This window comes from Peromyscus maniculatus, chromosome 18, assembly GCF_049852395.1.
Source record: "Peromyscus maniculatus bairdii isolate BWxNUB_F1_BW_parent chromosome 18, HU_Pman_BW_mat_3.1, whole genome shotgun sequence".
Lineage (NCBI taxonomy): Eukaryota > Metazoa > Chordata > Mammalia > Rodentia > Cricetidae > Peromyscus > Peromyscus maniculatus.
In genome coordinates this window covers 4,811,380-4,832,080 of record NC_134869.1, presented here as the reverse complement: position 1 = coordinate 4,832,080, position 20,701 = coordinate 4,811,380, and the positions used below count along the sequence as shown (strand labels likewise).

At 41.2% G+C, this 20,701-nt stretch overlaps 1 protein-coding gene, 2 long non-coding RNA genes and 1 pseudogene across 4 annotated transcripts in view; 2 read left to right on the top strand and 2 right to left on the bottom strand.

Moving 5' to 3' along the window:
- The window catches only part of LOC143269222 (zinc finger protein 431-like), a 223,037-nt gene that overhangs the window by 100,665 nt on the left and 101,671 nt on the right, over nucleotides 1-20,701 (top strand). The window lies entirely within an intron of this gene.
- Nucleotides 1-20,701, bottom strand: part of LOC143269225 (uncharacterized) — a 115,901-nt gene that overhangs the window by 42,688 nt on the left and 52,512 nt on the right. The window lies entirely within an intron of this gene.
- LOC143269224 (uncharacterized) lies at nucleotides 344-11,793 on the bottom strand. The gene is made up of 2 exons (XR_013045656.1): nucleotides 11,660-11,793; nucleotides 344-497 (listed from the first exon to the last, which is right to left on the bottom strand). It is a non-coding gene; the product is annotated as an uncharacterized LOC143269224 (long non-coding RNA).
- Nucleotides 15,049-18,776, top strand: LOC121832542 (adiponectin receptor protein 1 pseudogene; annotated as a pseudogene). Its single transcript, XR_013045626.1, has one exon. The product of XR_013045626.1 is annotated as an adiponectin receptor protein 1 pseudogene (transcript).

Sequence of the window (20,701 nt, the reverse complement as noted above, 5' to 3'; positions counted from 1 at the left end):
TCACTATGAGCCTAGGTTAGTTAGTTCTCTGGGATGCTTCTGGGGCTCCTGACACCACTATCAAATACAAAAATTTAATTGTTTATTCACTAATTTACATGCATTGGTGTTTTTTCTTCATGTATGCCTGTGTGAGGGTGTTGATTCCTCTAGAACTGGAGTTACAAACAGTTATGAGCTGCATCGATTTTTTTCATTATTTTAAAAATTAATTATTTTATATGATGAGTGTATGGAAATCTACCGATCAAATTTAAAATAATAATATCTATCCATTTACTTATTTTGAGAGGGGGAAATACATACATACATATGATAGAGAATGAACATACACAACACATCATGCCATTCTGTCATTCTGTTTATATAGAGGTCAATGAAAAAATTAGGAGGAGTAAGCTCTTTCCTTCCACCCAACTGGGCATCTCAGTGGCCCTTCCCTGGTACTTTTCATGATCAACTTGTGGCTTTCTGCCTTAGAGGATTTTCTTGTGGTTCTGAAAGTTAGAGAATATTATTATTAAAGTGCATTGTGAAAAATTTGAGCTGAATTTTGTTTCAAATGAATGACACTCTTAATAAAAGCTCACTGTAGTGGGAAGAATTCTTGATGGAAGCTGTGTGTCTAGCTTGAAGAAACTGCTTGTCCAGAGTAATTCATGGGAAAAGGCAAAAGTGAAGTTACTCTGCCATGCAGGTGAGTGAGTTCACTGGAAATAACCAGTGAAAAAGCACCAAGGAAGATTCCAGGGTGAGTCATTGAAATGCCATGTTTCTTCTTGGCATTGTGCCTTTGAGAGTCTGTCCTGTGTGGCCTGTACACTTCCCTGGTCTAAGGCTATTGGTCATTTGTTCTGTGCAGGCCCCTGTGGACAGTTCAGGTTTCAGCATTTAACCAGTTACAGCAATAATCACATACTTATCCCAATATAACATTCTTACAAAAGTCAAAATTTCCAAGGCACTTCAGAAGTTAAATAGCCTTTGTGGTTATTGCATGTTTTAGAATACTAATGTCTCAGCCGGGCGGTGGTGGCACACGCATTTAATCCCAGCACTTGGGAGGCAGAGGTAGGTGGGTCTCTGTGAGTTCGAGGCCAGCCTGGACTACCAAGTGAGTTCAAGGAAAGGCGCAACGCTACACAGAGAAACCCTGTCGGGGTGGGGGGAGAAGAAGACTAATGTCTCAAAGACTTAGTGAAAAAATATTCCAGGTAAATGAAGTACCTTGTATATTTCAATCTCTAGATACTTTTAAAACAATAATTACTGAAAGTGGATGCAAAATTACATGAACAGAACAAGATATACATAGGTCACCTTTAAATTTATATAAATGCTGCACTTCAGGATCAAATATGAACACATTTCATTAATTATAGCCAGACTTTAGGCTTTATTTCATACTTGATGGTATTCAGAATATGCTGTCTCAAAACATGGGGCTTGACATAGGACGTTATTTGAGTGCATGTATTAATGTGAGGAAAGACTCAGATCTCCCCTGAAAACCTAGAAAGGACTTCCTGACAATTTCCTGAAGCAGGTCAGAAGCACCACATGTCTCTCCATGGAGGAAAGGTGCAGCCTCATATCTGAAGACTGATGAAGGCACACAGAGAGGACATGATCCAAAAGCCCTCACTATTTGCCATTCATCTGCTTGACTCCTATTGCTTTCATTTTGACAGAGGTTTCATTACATTCCACTTTCCATCAACTCTAGAATAAACTCTCAGGTCTACTACATGCTCTAATAGGCACAGTGCTGGCCCTGAGCCATGGTGCAAGTCCATGGCTCAATGTTATGCCGCATGGGTGAAATGACTGTGCCCACCAGGAGTTGAGTATCAGGGAAGCACCCCCCCCACCAGGTGGGAAGTGTAGGGGTATTGGGAAATATGGGTGATACATAAAGGCATCATTTTGTGAGGAACTCTGGTGAACATGTAGGCTGTAGCCCACTCCAAGGACCAGGACCATAATGAAATCTAGAGTAAGGGTCCATCAGTTCTGGGGTGATGTGCACCTCTGTCCCTACACGTTGTAGAATTTGGGGACAGAAACCTGATATGAGACCAGAGGAGTGTTTGGAAGACTCCCTTTCTTTGGTAGCCTTGTTCAGGTCTCTAGCTGCCTGCAGGGTCTGTAATCCTCTTGAGATGATCTCCACAGAAGGACTGATGCCCGTTCACCATCTCCATGTGCTCCATGGGTCATTCTGACCTGCGCCTGGGATGGTACCCCACACTAAAGTAAGGAGTGTTCTGGGGCTGCTGGGTGTCACTTGGGACAGTTTTTTGCAGGAGTCTGTGAAGCTTATGGTGATATTCATTTCTAGATACTGATAGCAAAGAATATTTCTTATATTTCTGCTTTTTGAAAGGTACGTTTTGCATATTTTCTTATAAGGCAAATGCAGTTTCCCTGTTGTGAATTAAAAAGTTATGCCTTTCAAAAAAAACATAACAGCCACTCAGAGTCGAAGGCAGAAAAGAGCTAACACAACAAGTTGGCCACTCAGAAAGTTCTGCTGCCTCCTTTGCTGCTGTCTGGGAGTTGGGATTTCAGTATATTTTTATATTTATATACACATGAATATGCAGTTAGATATGGTTGTACATATTATCTATACCATATAGATACTTACAAAAAGGTGCACATAACTATACCCATAGTTCTGCACATAAGATGCTTACCATAGCCGGGCAGTGGTGGTGCACGCCTTTAATCCCAGCACTTGGGAGGCAGAGCCAGGCGGATCTCTGTGAGTTCGAGGCCAGCCTGGGCTACCAAGTGAGCTCCAGGAAAGGCGCAAAGCTACACAGAGAAACCCTGTCTCGAAAAACCAAAAAAAAAAAAAAAAAAAAGATGCTTACCATATACATGCCTACCAATACTCAAAGGTTATTTGTTTTTTTTTAATTTCTTGATATGCCAATTTATTGTACATCAAATTTAATTTCAAATTAGATTTCTATGTGTGTATGTGTGTGTGCATGCAAAGATGTAGAAAAATACGTGTTTTTAAATATATGAATGTGGGCACATGTATGTGGTATTGTGTAGGAACAAGCATGTGTGTATTGTGGCACAACAATGATGGTGCCCTGATCCTTTATGATGGGCTAGTGGCACTATTACTTTTGGGTGGGGCATGCTTGATCATGCTGCATTCTGTGCATGGAACTTCCATGTTTCTAGAGCATGATGTTGTCTAAGATGTTGCTAACAATGTGTAGATGTTTCAGGATCTTTCTTAAATGGATATCTACAATCTTTGTCACGTGTTAAATCCCTAGATACCATTTGACACCAAGTACATGTGAGTTTTCAGTTTTTCCTTCCTCTTCCACTGCACTTACAGATTAGTAAATCACCACCATCAAGTAAGCCCCAAAACACTTAGTGGTTAAACAGAACTTGGTGAAAAGCAGAAAAATTTGGGTTCCTAAAATACAATGATTTTGACTGGAAGACTTCCAGGTGGGGTGTTCCTACTGTAACTGTTACCACAGGCATCCAGGCTGAGACAGCAAAGAGGCATCCCTGCTGGGCAACTGTATAACTTCTCTTCTTCTAGATTCTGATGCTGCACACAGAAAAAGTACTTCAAGGTCTGTGATTAGATAGCTGCTTTAATTGAGGCCACCTTCCCCAAATCCTGTTTGGGTTGAGGATAGCACAATGCTTACACTTCATTTAGAAATAACAGGAAGAAATTCCCCACAGTTTTTCTTTTATAACTGAGATTTTATTGGTTGAGGACCAGTAGAAGAACATGTTAATTCAGTTTTGTTTTGTTTCTTTGAATGACACAATTTTTTTTTTTTTTTTTGGTTTTTCGAGACAGGGTTTCTCTGTGTAGCTTTGCGCCTTTCCTGGATCTCACTTGGTAGCCCAGGCTGGCCTCGAACTCACAGAGATCCGCCTGGCTCTGCCTCCCGAGTGCTGGGATTAAAGGCGTGCGCCACCAACGCCCGGCTGAATGACACAATTCTTAAGTGTAAGTTTCTATCTCAAATAAGATCTACCATACAGGAAATGAACACTGTGATACCTTGACTAACTCCTCAGATCTCTAAGAAGCCTCCTTCCCACTACCCTTCAAATGTCATGTTAAAAAAAAAGCATCCATGGTAATAAAGAATATAAAGGAAACCTGACACTAAGGAGACTGAGTTAGAAGGATTGCTGGAAATCTGAGACCAGCCTTGAGACCTTGACTTTCAGGGAGGTAGAGAGGCATGAAGGCAAAAGACAATGGGAGACTGGGAAGCGGTTTTCTCAAAGTGAGATATGTCCATTATCTTCTACTACTAATCTCCACTAGCATTTGTTAGAAAAGGTGACAACAGCTGAGGCAGAGTCAGCACCTGTCCCAGGACTCCACTTTCCAAAATGGGACAGGATGAACTGCTGTTACACTGCTACCCAGTGAGTGACAGCCTCAGAAGTCATCAACTACCATGAGGAGAGGAGGTAGGGACAGCCTCATGGCTTTCTGCTTTCTGGTCAATCCCACTTCAAGTTGTGTTTAATGTTGGTGAAGGGACAGCCTGGAGGGCAAATTTCAAACAGCTCTGTTCCCCAAGCCCCAGGTACTGAAGATGGAACAATACAAGCCTCATGATAAGAGAATCTTAAAGATAAACTGAGTCTTAGAAATGATAGACCAGTATGTGAACTGTGTACATATGGCCTGAGTCTGCTCCATCCTCATTGACCTTCCTCTTCTCAGCAGTGAACATCTGTAGTAGGAGAGGATGATTGGATGGAAAGCTGTCCCCAGCAATGATGATAACTGTAGCCTTCGGGCACCTTCCCAAATTACCAGTCCAAAAACATCTGCAAAGCTTGACCACCTTTGTGCTCCCCTGAGCAGAGTGAGGCCTGGCCTCTGTGACTTTCCATAAGGAATCATTGTCATGGTTACATGTGTGCCCTTGATAGGTTGGCAACTCACTCTATTAAAGTGGCCTGTGATTCACAACAATAATAATGTGAGCAGGAATCAATTTCTGGTAAGTCACTGCAGACATTCTTTGTGGGAAGACCTGGTCGCACATCAGTGAGTGGACATGACAAGGAGCTTTCTTGAAAGGGATCACTAAGGCATGGTTCATTGTTCCAAGGGTTTTCAAGGTAGAAGACAAATGACATTTTGAGAAGTGTTTCCATAGCAAGGACCAAAGGAACAGCCTCATAGTGCATGCATGAATGACATACAGGAGGGGACACCATGCCCACACTGCATAAGAGGCCCCATGAAGATCTGCACAACCCTCATGTGCCTAACAAGGCAGCCATTAGATCAATGGAGGAACATCCTTTGCTGTTATATTAACTGCCTGTGATATGCCTTCATGGGAGTAGATCACAGAAGAAAGGAAATGCAGCAGGGACCTTGTTGGGACTGTATTTTGGTATCTTTAATGAGAAGCAACAATTTTCCATGTGAGCTCATGGTGCCTCTTTACCATGGGCACAGTCACCAATACAGCAGCAAGGAGTCTCCCAAGCACCACTGTGTCCTCCCTACTTCACCTTCCTATTTTTGTAATATGTAGTTCATTTCTTCTGGAGTCTGTGCTGTGTGTGTTGGTGTCTGTGCCCATTTCCCTTGGAAAGAGCCAATGTTCCTCAGAATATACTTGAGATGTAAGAGAAGGGCTGTAAATACTGTCCTCTATCAATATCCACATGTTATTTTTTTTTCAGAATGGCTGAACATAATCCAAGGCTAATTACAAATTACAAACTAGCTCCAGAGAAACCTGGACTCAAAAGTATCCACTGCTTCAATCCTAAAAGAGAAAAATGTACCACACAGTCCCAGAATTTCAATGTAACCAGGCTTAATTCTAACACAAAAACTGCCTGGATAGAGCCATACCCTGAAAGTAGCCCAGGCAAACATGGTCCCTGAAAAAGCCCATGCTAAGCACCTAAAATGAAAGTAGACCAGGATTCAACATTAAACAAAAGACATCAAGACAGAGTATTCCAAGGCCTAAGGATGGACCCGATGATGACCAGGAATAAAGCCTAAATTAACAATGGCATTCACTCACCCAGAAAATCAGGGACCAAACCTAAGAATGAAAAGGCCAAACCATGGCCTAAAAGAGTCCTGCACCAAAACCTGAAGCTGAGTAAGCTCTGACCCAGAGGAAAAACAGAGGTATCCTTGGGCCAGTCCATTAAATGGAAGAGCCAAGGGCAATGGAGAAGAAGGAAAAGTAACAAAATTAAATGCAACAAAAAGAAAAGAAAAGAATGCCCATGCCTAATCTTGACCATGAAGAAGGCTGGCCCAACCAAGAGGGGAATGAGTCCTACCCTATCTCTCAGAAGAAAAATACCTGCTAGAAGAAAGGAAAGGAGAATGCCATGTATAAACTCTACCTGGACTGAGGCCAGGGCCCTCACCAAGATGAGAAGTTGGTCTCAGCACAACTCTGACCCTGAAGAAGACTTGGCCAAAACTAAGAAAGGAAGTGGGCCCAGACTAATCCCTCAAATGAAAGAGGCCAGGGCAAAGCAGGAAAAGGAGAACACAGGGGCCTAATACTTACCCTGACAAAAGCCTGAGGAAAAAACAAGGAGAGAAGAAGACCTGGGACATTCTCTTAAATGAAAGAGCCCAAGGACAAAGCAAAAAAAAAATTGTTTGCCTATAATCCTTACCCTGATGAAATATGGACCTAAGGAAGAAGAGATGTGGGCCATATCATAACCTTAATGACCAGGCCAAAACCAAGAAAATTAGCGGGCCTGAGTCCAGTCCTAAGTATGAATATGCCTGGGACCCAATTAAGAAGAAAGGTGGGACTAGGCCATCCCCTTAAAGAAAGAACAACCAGAGAAAACCAAGAAAACATCTATGCCCAGCTCTAGTCCTTAATCTGAATACACCAAGGACCCAATGAAGAAGGAGGACTGGGGCGAATATTGACTGGGAAGAATTCAGAGCTCATACAAAGCTCATTGAACAAACCAGGCAAAATCAAAAGTGGAAATGTTACAGGCCAACCATAGACCTTGATGAAGATTAACCACAAACACTAAAATCAAGGGAGCTCCTGCCAACCCAATGAGAAATATATGACCACAATAAATGTTGATGGTAAGAAGTCCAGTTTCAAGAGACAATTCAAATGGAGCCTGATCCAATCACAATGGAAAACTCTTCCTAGACCAAACACTGATCAAGTAGCCAAGGACTAAGTCCTATGTGAAAGGAGTTCAGGCAATCTAAGAAGAGAAACATGCCTGACCATAAACTGCTATCAGTGGAGACCTGCAGCCTACTGAGCAAGAATTAAACCCAGAAGCCCTGAACTTTAGGATGTGTGGGCAGAATATTTTCTTCTTCATCCAACTCAAATCAAAAGGGATCCAGAAATACCATGTTCTCAATGGAGACAATGGCTCCCTTAGAGATGAAAGCAAATGGACATCATTAACATATTTGGTAGTTAGAGGGAACCTTGAGGCACTCTGATCCCAGACCTGGCTTTCACTTGATATTTTACAGTCAATCAGGGCCTCAAAAAAGACACAAAGAAGAATGTTTGTTGAAAATCTTAGACTTGCCGGGCAGTGGTGGTGCACGCCTTTAATCCCAGCACTTGGGAGGCTGGGGCAGGCGGATCTCTGTGAGTTCGAGGCCAGCCTTGGCTACCAAGTGAGTTCCAGGAAAGGCTCAAAGCTACACAGAGAAACCCTGTCTTGAAAAACAAAAAAGAATGAAAGAAAGAAAGATAGAAGGAAAGAAAGAAAATCTTAGACTCACAGACTTCATCTACAGATATAAGTTGACCTCCTGAGTACCAACTGTGTGGATCACATACATTTCATTTACAATACGAACTATCCTCAATACATGCATGCCAGGATGTGCCACTCACCATATGATCCAAGCTCTCATCTGAGTAACCAATGAATATGGACATAGCATAATATAAATGGCGTTATAATGCATCTTGTTTTGGCCTGATATAACTTCAAATCTTGACTTGGGCTGATATTTTTAGGAAAAAACAAGTCTCAAAAATAACACAGGAGTAACCCTTCCTACCAAGGAGCTTGGACTAAACCAAAATCTGCTTCAGTAATTCTTTTCTACTTCTTTTAACAGAAACATGGTCCATAATGTTTGTTTTTCTTACAAGATTTCAGAGAGTTGAACTTAATAGAAAATATTACATCAAGTGTGGAAATGATTTCTCAAAGAAGGATCCCATTGTATTATATTTTAAATTTCAAGGATGATGTGTAATGCCAATCACTCAAGCATTAACAAATAAAGACTTCTCACACATTGTCAGACTTCCTCCTATATTTAATTTTCCTTATTCTGACTTTTCTTGATTAACATTCTGGAATGAACCATCTCATCCTGATCTTTCAGCTGCAGGCACTTCTACATTTCATTTCATCAACTTGCTGCATCTCCACTTTACTTAAAGGATTCCAGACTAGTTATTTAATGGGGTGTCCTTGCGCTGCTGAGCTCAATGCTAGGAACCCCCTACTAAGTTTGCTGTCTTGATAAAAATAACATCCCCAAAGACAAACTCGATCATTCCACCACATTCTAAAAAGTGTATGAGATGGCATCAGGCATTGGTAGTCTGAAGTCCTCCCTTTCCCTTTGATTTTTCTCTAAAATATGTGCTTAAAAATTAGTCAATGATGATTTAGCTCAGTGGTAGAGTGCTTGTCTAGTAAGCACAAGGCCTTGGGCTTGGTCCTCAGCTCTGAGAAAAAGGTGGTCTAAATGTAATTTTCAGAGTATCTAGCCTGTTACATATTTCTGAACCAGAAATTCTTGCCTCTCCATCACAATAATCCATATCATCATTCTAGAACTTAACCTGTTTTGTCACAACATCTCTGTATCATTTGCTGTATCCAGGATTCCTTGTTCCTTTTCTAGAGTTCTACAAAAAGCCTAGAGCATTTATTTAAAAAGGTTCTTGGGGGACTAGAATGCCAGGTCTCCCCAGATTACCAGGATTTGTCCCACATCATCTCACACATCAGCATAAAGAAAAAGTGGGACTGCTATGATACAATTGTGATACCATCAAAATTTGACAGCTATTTCTGGGTAACAGAAGTCATAGAATTGTCCAGATTCAAAGAGCTATAGATGCTGAAAGAAAAAATTCTGAGTTCTTCACCCAGATCTAGTTCTTTGACCAATATCGAAAAAAGGACAAATGTTCTGAGTCCATTCTCTCTTTGGTGGACTCAGTAATTACTGTATTGCATAGACTGAAAAACTGTATATACTCCTGTCCTATCTACATATGTACATACGGATCTATCTATCTATCTATCTATCTATCTATCTATCTATCTATCTATCTATCTATCTATCTGTCTATAGATGTAACCAACCGTCTTATTAAATAAGAAACACAGAAACAATGTAAAAGAGAAAGCCGAGAGGTCAGAGCTCAGAGCTAAAATCTCACCCTTCCTTCTGCTGTCCCAGCTTCGCGAAAGAGAGCTACTTCCTGTCTGTAAGTTGATTTTCCAGTCATTCTGCCTTCTCATTGGTTGTAAACCCAAACACGTGACTGCCTCGTCACTGTCTGAATGTACAGCCCCCTAGGTCTTAAAGACATATGTCTCCAATGCTGGCTGTATCCCTGAACACATAGAGATCTATGGGATTAAAGGCATGTGCCACCACCGCCACACTCTGTCTATGGCTCTAATAGCTCTGACCCCCAGACAAGTTTATTTATTAACATACAATCAAAATCACATTTCAGTACAATTAGATTACCACCACAGTCTGTCTGTCTGTCTGTCTGTCTGTCTGTCTGTCTGCCTGTCTGTCTAACTTTCCAACACCTATCTCTATCTATCAATCCATCCATCTATCTACCCCTATCCATCCATCCAACCTTGGATCCATCTTCTACAACTACTACTCTTCCTCTTCTATTTGCCTTCTTCTTGCTCTTCCCTTATTCATCCAGGATATTATAACCACTTTTGCCTCCCTGAGTTTGTACAGTGCCTTAGTAAATATTAATTACATCATAACAAATAAAAACTTTTCTCTGTGGGTTTCTTTCTCCATATTTCTCCACCCCAAGTCTTTGTAATCTCTGTCTTCCACAACACTTGCTAAAATGTGACATTCCTTAGATATCTGACACTGTGACACTAAAAATCTTGTGTAAAAGAATGTTTGTTTTAAAATGCGAGTTGTGCTTAAAACAAGCCCAAAACCAACATCTAACAACTTTATACTTTAGTAACTTGCAAACACACCATCTAAGTTTGTTTCTTTATATGACAAATGCAATTTACATATAATGAATTCAATGAGTTGAGAGAGTCAATGTATATTAGTTCTCTGCCATGAAGTTCAAAAAATGTTTTCTGACTAAATAAATTTTTGTTAAGAGGTAAAATCCATAGGATTTTCTAAATGGAAATGGAAAGATATAAAAAAAAGCTAGAAAATAGAGTCAATCATAAGTTAGAAGTTTTATGGAAGATAAAAAATCAAGGTCATATATGAAACTGCTGTATTCATTAAAATTCCTTAGGCCAAAATTCAGTATACTTGTATACAATTAGAATGTAATTCTCTGTTGGGAATAACAGTGACAGAAGATGCCACTTAGATTCAACCCTTTATACAGAGAAAAGGAAAATCCATGCTAGAACTCTCTTTTGGGAGCCTTAAAATGGCCTGCAAAAAGAGCCTGTCTTCGTCAGGGAGTATTCTGTTTCTCAACTACTTGAATTAGAAAAGACTTTCAAAAGATCAATGAAACATCCTGTCAAAGCTTGCCTCATGGGATTGTAGGCTATGAGAACAGATGAGATCAATCTGAGTGCAACAGAAGTGGAAAAGTAGGTCATGCACTTACTTAAACCTCCTTGAAATACAGGCTATGTAATCTACTGATACCTGAAAGAAATTATTTCCTGATGGACTGGCTCACAGGAAGCATTGGGGATGCTTGGTTATCACAAGCAGAGGTCTCACACACACACTGGAAGATGATGAAGGAAGGATGGGGTTCTCCTGATAAAATATACATGAGAGAAGTAGTGCTTTGCAGCCAATTCACTGGGCATGATAAAGCACGGGGCTGTGCTTACAGAAGAGGTCCAACATAAAATGGTTGATTCATCAGGAACTTCAGGACTGGTGTTTGCCTTCAGTGCCTTTGCAGAGCTCTAAGGGAGAATGTGAACTTGTAGAAACAACTAACATTTTTAAGGAAAGGATGAAATGTTGTCTAACAATTTTCCTTTTTATGAAATACTTTTCTATCAATTTTGAGATTATAACTGCATTATTTTCCCTTCTTTTTCATCCTTCCAAGCCCTCACTACACTATTTCTTGCTGTGCTTCTAATTTATGACCTCTATTTTCATTAATTGTTGCTACATGCATATACATATATGTGTATTTTTATATTTCCTAAATGTAAACCAATCATTCTGTATAGCTTGCATATGTTTGCAAGACTGACCATTTGATAGTGAGTATCCAACTGGTGTGTTCTTCCCTGGGTAGGACTATTTCCTTAAGTCTCAGGAAGTTCTATGGAAAGAGACAGTAGGTTCATAATACTCAGCAATTAAACCATGGCTGGGAAAGCTGAAACTTACAGGATTACAAGGTCCTTCTGCTCCCAAGGTTAAATAGGTGGTAACTAAGGAGAACTGAAGAAATGAGACTCTCTGTCTCCTTCAGCTGCAAACAAGTCATGTAGACACATTCAGAGTTCCATTCTTCATGAGTCTCCCATTCTAACGTAAATCTTTGTGATGTCACACATTAGAGTTATTCATATTCCTATAAGTAATCCCATACCTATACTCCTGTATTAACCTCAATAAACTCATTAATTTGAGGGAAAAGGAATTACACAGTCTTCCCTGAGAGGCAGATACATAGAGGGGAACTGATAAGTAATACAAATGGCCAACTTCTGGCTTCCTTTTTATTTTCTGTACTGAGACAAAGGCTTAGAAGGCTTTGTCTTCCACCAACAGGCTGCCTCTACCAGCTGTCTGGTTAAGGACAGAGAGGCATGTTCACAGTCAGTCCTGAACATGGTCACTTGAAGCTGCAAGTAATCACCCAGAGTCAGATACTGGGGCAAAAGCTGAAAAATCAGAGGTACAGAGTAGGAAGCCAATCTATCTATCTATCTATCTATCTATCTATCTATCTATCTATCATCTATCTTCCTTCCTTCCTTCCTTCCTTCCTTCCTTCCTTCCTTCCTTCCTTCCTTCCTTCCTTCGATTTTTTCCAGTGTTTCTGTGTGTAGCTTTGCGCCTTTCCTGGAAATCGCTTTGCAGACCACGCTGGCCTGGAAGTCACAGAGATCCGCCTGCCTCTGCCTCCCGAGTGCTCAGGCTGGCCTCGAACTCACAGAGATCTGTCTGCCTCTGCCTCCTGGGTGCTGGGATTAAAGATGTGCACCACCACCGCCCAGCTCTTTCTTTCTACTTATTTTATGTACATTGGTGTTTTGCCTGTGTGTGTCTGTGCAAAGGCACCCTGGAACTAGAGTTACAGACAGTTGTGAGGTGCCATGTGGGTGTGGGGAATTGAACCTGAGTCCTCTGGAAGAGCAGTCACTGTTCTTCACTCCTGAGTCATCTCTCCAGCCCCAGCCAATACTTATTAACCCTATGAAATACTCCACCAAAAGAGAGTAAGTACCTCTCTCACCCCACCTTATCACACTCTCTATTCACCCAGCTCTATAACTTTCTTTCTGTCTGTACAGACCTCCAGACCTCTATAGTTAACTAATGGCTAGCTCCTCCTTCTGATTTTCAGGCAAGCTTTGTTAGAGCACAATAAAATATCACATTCCCCCCCGCCTTTTTTTTTGGTCTAAAGTAAAAAAGTGTTATAACTAATATAAGAAAAACTACATACAATAAATTCAATAACTATATAAATATATACAGGCAATAAATACACTAAGTACAATAACTAGATACAATATACACAGGCAATAAATACATCAACAATGTCTAGTCCATTTGGACATGACAAAATCAGAATACTCCATTAGCTATCCTATCTTTGTGAATCCAAAGGACTGTGTCTAATTCTTCTTCTATCCTAATTCGTATTACCAACCAAAAACTATCTTTTGATGTCTTTCAATCTTATACACTTCACACCTCTTTAGTGAGTTTCTTTTCCAAATTTCTTCAACAAGGAAAACTATATCTAATGTTCAACTTCTTCAGAGACCTGAGAAGGAAATAATATTAACTGAGTAAACAGGAACTATAACTAAGTGACTTCCACAAATTGTGACAAATAACAGAAACAGCTGGTTGCCTGGATAGTCACTCAAGATTTCTCTGCACCACTGGGACATCCATCTTTGGCCTACAGGCCTAACATATCTGTCAGACTCATTGCGAAGCAGGATTTTCTGGAGGGCCTTTCTACTTTGTCTTTGCAAGGAGCATTAGTCCTTTTTTGTGTCCTGCTTGTCCATTTTGGACAGCATACTGTCAGCAGTTGATGTAAGGTCACTTTCTTACCCAGTGGCTAACTTTGCCACAAATAAAGTAAACACTATATTGACTTTCTTCAATGCCCATTGTCTTCTTGAAGAAGATTGATACTGTGAGGAGCAGACATGTCTCTTAGTCAAAAAAAAAAAGAAAGAAAGAAAAAAGCTTTCTCTCTTCTCTCTCTTCCCTCCTCTCCTCTCCCCTCCCCTCCCCTCCCCTCCTCTTCCTCTCTCTCTCTCTCTCTCTCTCTCTCTCTCTCTCTCTCTCTCTCTCTCTCTCTCTCTGCTGGCAGATCAGGATGAAGCTCTCAGCTACTGCTCCAGCAACATGCTCCCCATCATGATGGAATGGACTAAACCTCTGAAACTGTTTAGGTATTACATTACATTAAGGTCTAGTAGGAGTTGATCTTTGAACCAAGTGAGAGGGAAAAATGGGACAGAGTCAGCAGAAGACTGTCGTACAATGGGACGAGGCAAGCAGGAGGCTAACCAAGCCTTTTGCACAAGGGGAACACAGGCCATTTCAAGAGCACCATTTACAGAGCACACAACAGCCTTGAGACTGATAAATCCAGCCTCTTCAGGAGAAAAACCCAAGTTTTTAGGAACCAAAACCTTAAGCCCTTCAAGGCCCTGGCCACCAGCCCTAAACTGGCCTTGCCAAGTCTGACCCTGGGTGAAGACACAGAACAATGTTCCTTTTGTACTTTCATCAGGGCCTCTGCAGTCTTGGATGAATCAAGCTTTCAACAGGAAGTAAAAAATTTCTGCACACCAAAGGAAACAGTCAGATGAGGAAACAGCTTAGGATGGAATAAAATCTGAAGAGCTAAATATCTGACAAAGCACTAATTTCTAAAAACATAAAGAACTAAAAAAACGAAAAGAAATACTAAATAAGTCAAGTGACCTAATGAATGGGCTAATAAAATGAACAGTCCCCATAAGATAAAACAAAAATGACCAATAAACACATGAAGATGGCATTTAACCTCACTAACCATGGAGAAGTGCAAATTACAACTACATTCAAGGATTGGAGGTGTGTCTCAGTGGGTAGAGTGCTTGGCTAGCATGGACAAAGCTCTGAATTCAATCCCCAGCACTGCATAAATCAAGTGTCATGGCACAAGCCTATAATCCCCAAAATTGGGAGGTTAGAGGCAAGAATTTAGAAGTTCAAGGTCATGGATATAAAGAGAGTCCAGCCTTGCATGTGTGAGACCTTGTTGTCTCAAAAACAACAACAACAAAATATTATGTTTTATCTCACTATGATCAGAGTGGCAATTATTAGCAAAGTGATAAATAAAATAATAATGAATATTGATGAGGCTATGGACAAAGGGAACCTTATTTACTGCAGGTGGGAATGTAAACTAGTCCAACCACTATGGAAAGTGGTATGGAAGTTCTCCAAAACATTTGAAATCTACCACATGCACTGACTATATTATTCCTAGGTATTTACCTAAAATTATCCAAGTCAACAGATTACAGAGACACTTGTATGGTAATGTTTATTGCAGCATCATTCCCAATAGCTGAGTTATAGACAAACATAGATGTCCAACAGCAGAGGACTGGGTAAAGAAAATGTGGCATGGATACATAGTCAATTTTTTTTTCAGGCATAAAGAGGAAAAATGTTATGTCATTTGCAATAAAATGGATATAGCTGGACATGACCATATAAGTGAATTAAACCAGTCCCCAATATGTAGTTCAGATATTTTATATAGAAAAATAAAATCATGTATGTATATATATGGAGTGAAAATAGAAGCAAAACCATCTAGGAGAGTAACGGGGTCTAGTGGGAGGGGAGGGGTGAAGAAATGGAAGGGAGGGAGAATGCACTCGGTACAACAATGTGCAATATAGACTTGGGTGAAAATGTCCTTATGTAACGCAGTACCATGTACAATGAATATACACAATGAAAATATTTTAAACAGAAATAAATTGTTAATCTTTAAAAAAAGAAAAAAAATCTATGTTATCATTTTCAATGCCATATTCTGAAGATCTCTGAAGTGCTTTTAAGATGACCTGTCTATCTAAAATTTATTTCTGCTTGACCTTGAGGACAGACCTAATATGACTACAGGTTTGATTGTAATGACAAACTACTAACCTGCATTTCTTTATTATCCTAAATAGTTGGCAATAACTTTTAAGGACTGAAAACTGCACTGCATTGTGAAATGAACTGTATAGGAATGATTCATTGGACAAGACTAGAAATATATATAGAAGTATTTTCTAACAAAATCAATCTCAAATTTGTATCAATATACATAATTTATATACAATATACAAAAATCCAATCCAATGTGTAATATTTAAAACTAGTAGTTCCATTCTAAAAGTAGATTCAAAAATCTAACTTTCTATATTACCATATCTATATCCTCTCTTTTTTCTTTTCAGAGTAGATTCAATAATCTACCCTTTCACCTACCTTTTCTATATCCCTTTCAACATATGAAAGTCTGTAAATGGAATACACCATAAATATAACTAAAAGAAAAAATACCCACATGATCATCTCATTAAATGCTGAAAAGGCCTTTGACAAAATTCAACATCCCTTCACGATAAAAGTCTTGGAGTGGAGCGCCGGGAAGGTGACGCGGCTGCGGAGGTGACTCCCTGCGGTCGCGCGGCCCTTCCGGCGCGGGCAGGGCGCTGAGGATCGGGCGCCCCTCGGCCTCAGGCCACCTCCAGCGCCGCGGGATGTAGCGCCCGGGCCCGCGGCCCCCAGCAGAGGCAGCCTGCCCGGCCTGTCCACCATCACAGGAAGATCTCTGCCCCCTGGGGCTGAGAGACCCCAACCTTTCCTCAAGCTGAAGCCTGAGGGTATTGAGGTACCAGCCAGATGTCTTCCCACAAAGGGCCTGCGGTGGCACAGGGCGATGGGGCTCCTTCTGGGAACAGAGAAACTGACACGGTGGAACTGGCGGAACTGGGACCCCTGCTGGAGGAGAAGGGCAAACGGGCAACCACCAGCCCAGCCAAGGCTGAAGAAGCACAGACATGCCCGGTGCCTCAGGAAGAGGAGGAGGAGGTGCGGGTGCTGACGCTTCCTCTGCAGGCCCACCATGCCATGGAGAAGATGGAGGAGTTCGTGTATAAGTTCTGGGAGGGACGCTGGAGAGTCATCCCATATGATGTTCTTCCGGACTGGCTGAAAGACAACGACTACCTGTTACACGGCCATAGACCACCTATGCCCTCCTTTCGGGCTTGCTTCAAGAGCATCTTCCGCATCCACACAGAAACTGGCAACATCTGGACCCATCTGCTTGGTTTTGTTCTGTTCCTCTTTTTGGGAATCTTGACCATGCTCAGACCAAATATGTACTTCATGGCTCCCCTCCAGGAGAAGGTGGTTTTCCGGATGTTCTTTCTGGGCGCGGTGCTCTGCCTCAGCTTCTCCTGGCTCTTCCACACCGTCTATTGTCATTCAGAGAAAGTCTCTCGGACTTTTTCCAAACTGGACTATTCAGGGATTGCTCTGCTGATTATGGGAAGCTTCGTCCCCTGGCTCTATTACTCCTTCTACTGCTCCCCACAGCCACGGCTCATCTACCTCTCCATCGTCTGTGTCCTGGGCATTTCTGCCATCATTGTGGCACAGTGGGATCGGTTTGCCACTCCTAAGCACCGGCAGACACGAGCAGGAGTGTTCCTGGGACTTGGCTTGAATGGTGTTGTACCCACCATGCACTTTACAATCGCTGAGGGCTTTGTCAAGGCCACCACAGTGGGCCAGATGGGCTGGTTCTTCCTCATGGCTGTGATGTACATCACCGGAGCTGGCCTGTATGCTGCTCGGATTCCAGAGCGCTTCTTTCCCGGAAAATTTGACATATGGTTCCAGTCCCATCAGATCTTCCACGTCCTGGTGGTGGCTGCAGCTTTCGTCCACTTCTATGGGGTCTCCAACCTTCAGGAATTCCGTTACGGCCTAGAAGGTGGCTGTACCGACGACTCCCTTCTCTGAGCCTTCCCACCTGAGGGTGGAGGAGGAACTTCCCAAGTGCTTTTAAAAATAACTTCTTTGCTGAAGTAAGAGGGAGAGTCTGAGTTGTCTGTTTCTAGAAGAAACCTCTTAGAGAATTGAGTACCAGTCAGCCTCAGCTCACTGTCACAGCCACCGGGCAATAAACCTCCCCCTTTCCATTCCCTGGCTGGGAGCCACTCCTCAGCAGGTCCCTCAGCAAGGACTGCTGGTCCTTCCAGGATAGGACTTTGAAGCTCATGTTGAGATTTCATCCATTCCTCCAGCCATTTTGGGGAAAAAAAAATTATGAACTGGGATTCTTCAGAAATTATGTTTGGTTTTTTTCTTGAAGAAAATATCCCTCCCTCACCCCCATCCTTACTTTGTTACCTGGCTGATAACAGGCCACCCATTTTTGTAGCTCACTTTTCAAAAACAATTATAACCTGGTCCTGTCTTTCTAGGGCCTAGACCTGCTTATATGGCAGGACAGACGAAGTCACCGCCTTGATGTAGCCCGGCTAATCATGGAAGTATGTCCAGGCTTCAAGTAACTTGAGTTTAAAACCTTTTTTTTCTTGGCAGAGTAATGTAAAATTAAAATGGGGAAGATATTTAATATTTAATACTAAGCTTTAAAAAGAAACCTGCTATTATTGCTGTGTACCTTGATGCAAAGACTATTATGATAACAAAAGAAAGTACAGACAACGCTTGGCATTCAAAGAAAAAAAAAGTCTTGGAGTGATCAGAGATACAAGAAACATACCTAAACGAAATAAAGGCAACATACAGCAAGCCTACAGCCAACATCAAACTAAATGAAGAGAAACTCAAAGGGATTCTACTAAAATCAGAATAACACAAGGCTGCTCACTCTCTCTACATCTATCAACATTGGACTTGAAGTTCTAGCTAGAGCAACAAGACAACAAAAGGCGAACAAGGTGGTACAAATTGGAAAAGAATAAGTCAAACATTCACTGTTTTCAGATGATATGATAGTACACATAAGTGACCCCAAAAATTCCACCAGGGAACTCCTTCAGCTTTGACAAACACTTTCAGTAATGTGGCAGGATACAAGATTAACACACTCAAAAAAATCAGTAGCCCTCCTATATAAAATTATAAATGGGCTGAGAATAAAATCAGAGAAACATCCACCTTTACAATAGCCAAAGACAACAAAAATTCATTGGGGCAACCTATCTGATAAGAACTTTAAGTTTTAAAAAAAGAAATTGAAGAAGATATCAGAAAATAGAAAGCTCTCATATGCTTAGATAGGTAGAATCAACATAGTAAAAATAACGATCTTACCAAAGGCAATCTTCAGATTCAATTTAATCCCCATCAAAATCCCAACAAAAGTCTTCACAGACCTTCTAAGAACAATTTTCAACTTCATATGAAAACCAAAACCCAGGATAGCCAAAACAATCCTGTACAATGAAGGAATGTCTCGCAATATCACCCTGACCTCATGGACCCCTATAGAGCTATATTTAACAACAACTTGGTATTGGCATAAAAATAGACACATAGATCAATGGAAATGAATCAAAGACCATGACTTTAATCTAAAGACATATGAACACCTGATTTTTGACAAAGAAGCTAAAATTATATAATGAAAAAAAAGAAAGCATTTTTGACAAATGGTGCTGGCATTCACACATGCTAGAATGCAAATTGATCCATTATCTGTGCCCATGCACAAAACTCGTCCAAATGGATCAAACACCTGAACATAAATCCAATTACACTGAACCTGATAGAAGAGAAGTAGCACAGACACTGAGAGCAACAACTAATACGTGGGACCTCCTGCAACTGAGAAGCTTCTGTAAGGAAAAGGACAGGGTCAACAGGACACAATGACAGCCTACAGAATGGGAAAAGATCTTCACCAACCCACATCTGACAAAGGGATGATCTCCAAAATATATATAGAACTCAAGAAACTAGACATCAAATTATGAAATAATCCAACTTAAAAAATGGGGTATAGATCTAAACAGAATTCACAACAGAAGAATATTAAATGGCCAAAAGACATTTAAGGAATTGCTAAAAATCCTTAGCCAAGAGGGAAATGCAAATCAAATGGCACTAAGATACCGTCTCACTAACAACCTCATAGCTTGAGTGAGCTCTACTGACACTGGGGGAATCTTCATAACTAACTATGTAACTTTTTTTGATCCCACCAATCTCTAAAATTCTGAAGATCTTCCCTGGGTGAATATTCACTTCAGAGGTCTCATCCCTACTATTCCCCTTTATCCTGACCTCATTTCTAAGCATCCTTTCTTTCTGAAATTATTGATTATTAATCTTAAGGAGGGGAAAATCTAACCGTGGACAGTGCATGTGAAGGGAGCTTTCAACTTCACTTAGATAAAGTTTCTAATGAAGCAGAGGCCTAGATTTCTGGCTTTGGAAGGAGGATATACCTAAAGGCTTCCATTGTGAATCCAGAGGCTCCTGAAAATGGCACCTTGGCTTCAAGTCACTTTTGGATGAGGTATGTAACAGGGATGAAATAGCTATTACCAGGTGACATCAGCACATGGACATTCTACTGTATCCTGGAGAGCCCTGGCATTCCATGTGATGTCACCAGTGTTGTGGCAACACCAACTGTCATTGGGGCATTTGTGCAGTGTCTTGTGTTTCACCTACAGACATGCTGTCTAGACTGAACAGGATTGTTGGGAGACAGGATGGAGAGCACAGGGAGACCAAAGGGAGGCAGAAGAAAGATGGCCTTCAGTCTCCATGTCACACATCAAGAAATACATGGTCCTGGGAAAAGTGCAGTGAGTCCTGGGAAAGGGATGGGGAGCTTCAAAAAGGAGGAAGGCTTGATCTGATCCTTCCAGGAGTGGGGCTAAGCAGGTGAGAGTTTCTGAGAAGCAATGGGCCTACCTGTTCCTCTGAGTTCTTCAAGAGCAGAACAAAGTTGAGGATTTTCAAGGTTAGTTTGGCAGAGAGTCAGGAATATTCATGGCTGCAGCTGTTCTGTTGAGGGCCCTCTACTTTCACTCTGAGTGGGAAGGAAGCACATGGGGACTAAAGAGGTTTCAGTACCAGCCAAGCAACTCACCCACACTGGATGTCTTTTGGTGTGTGTCACTAATA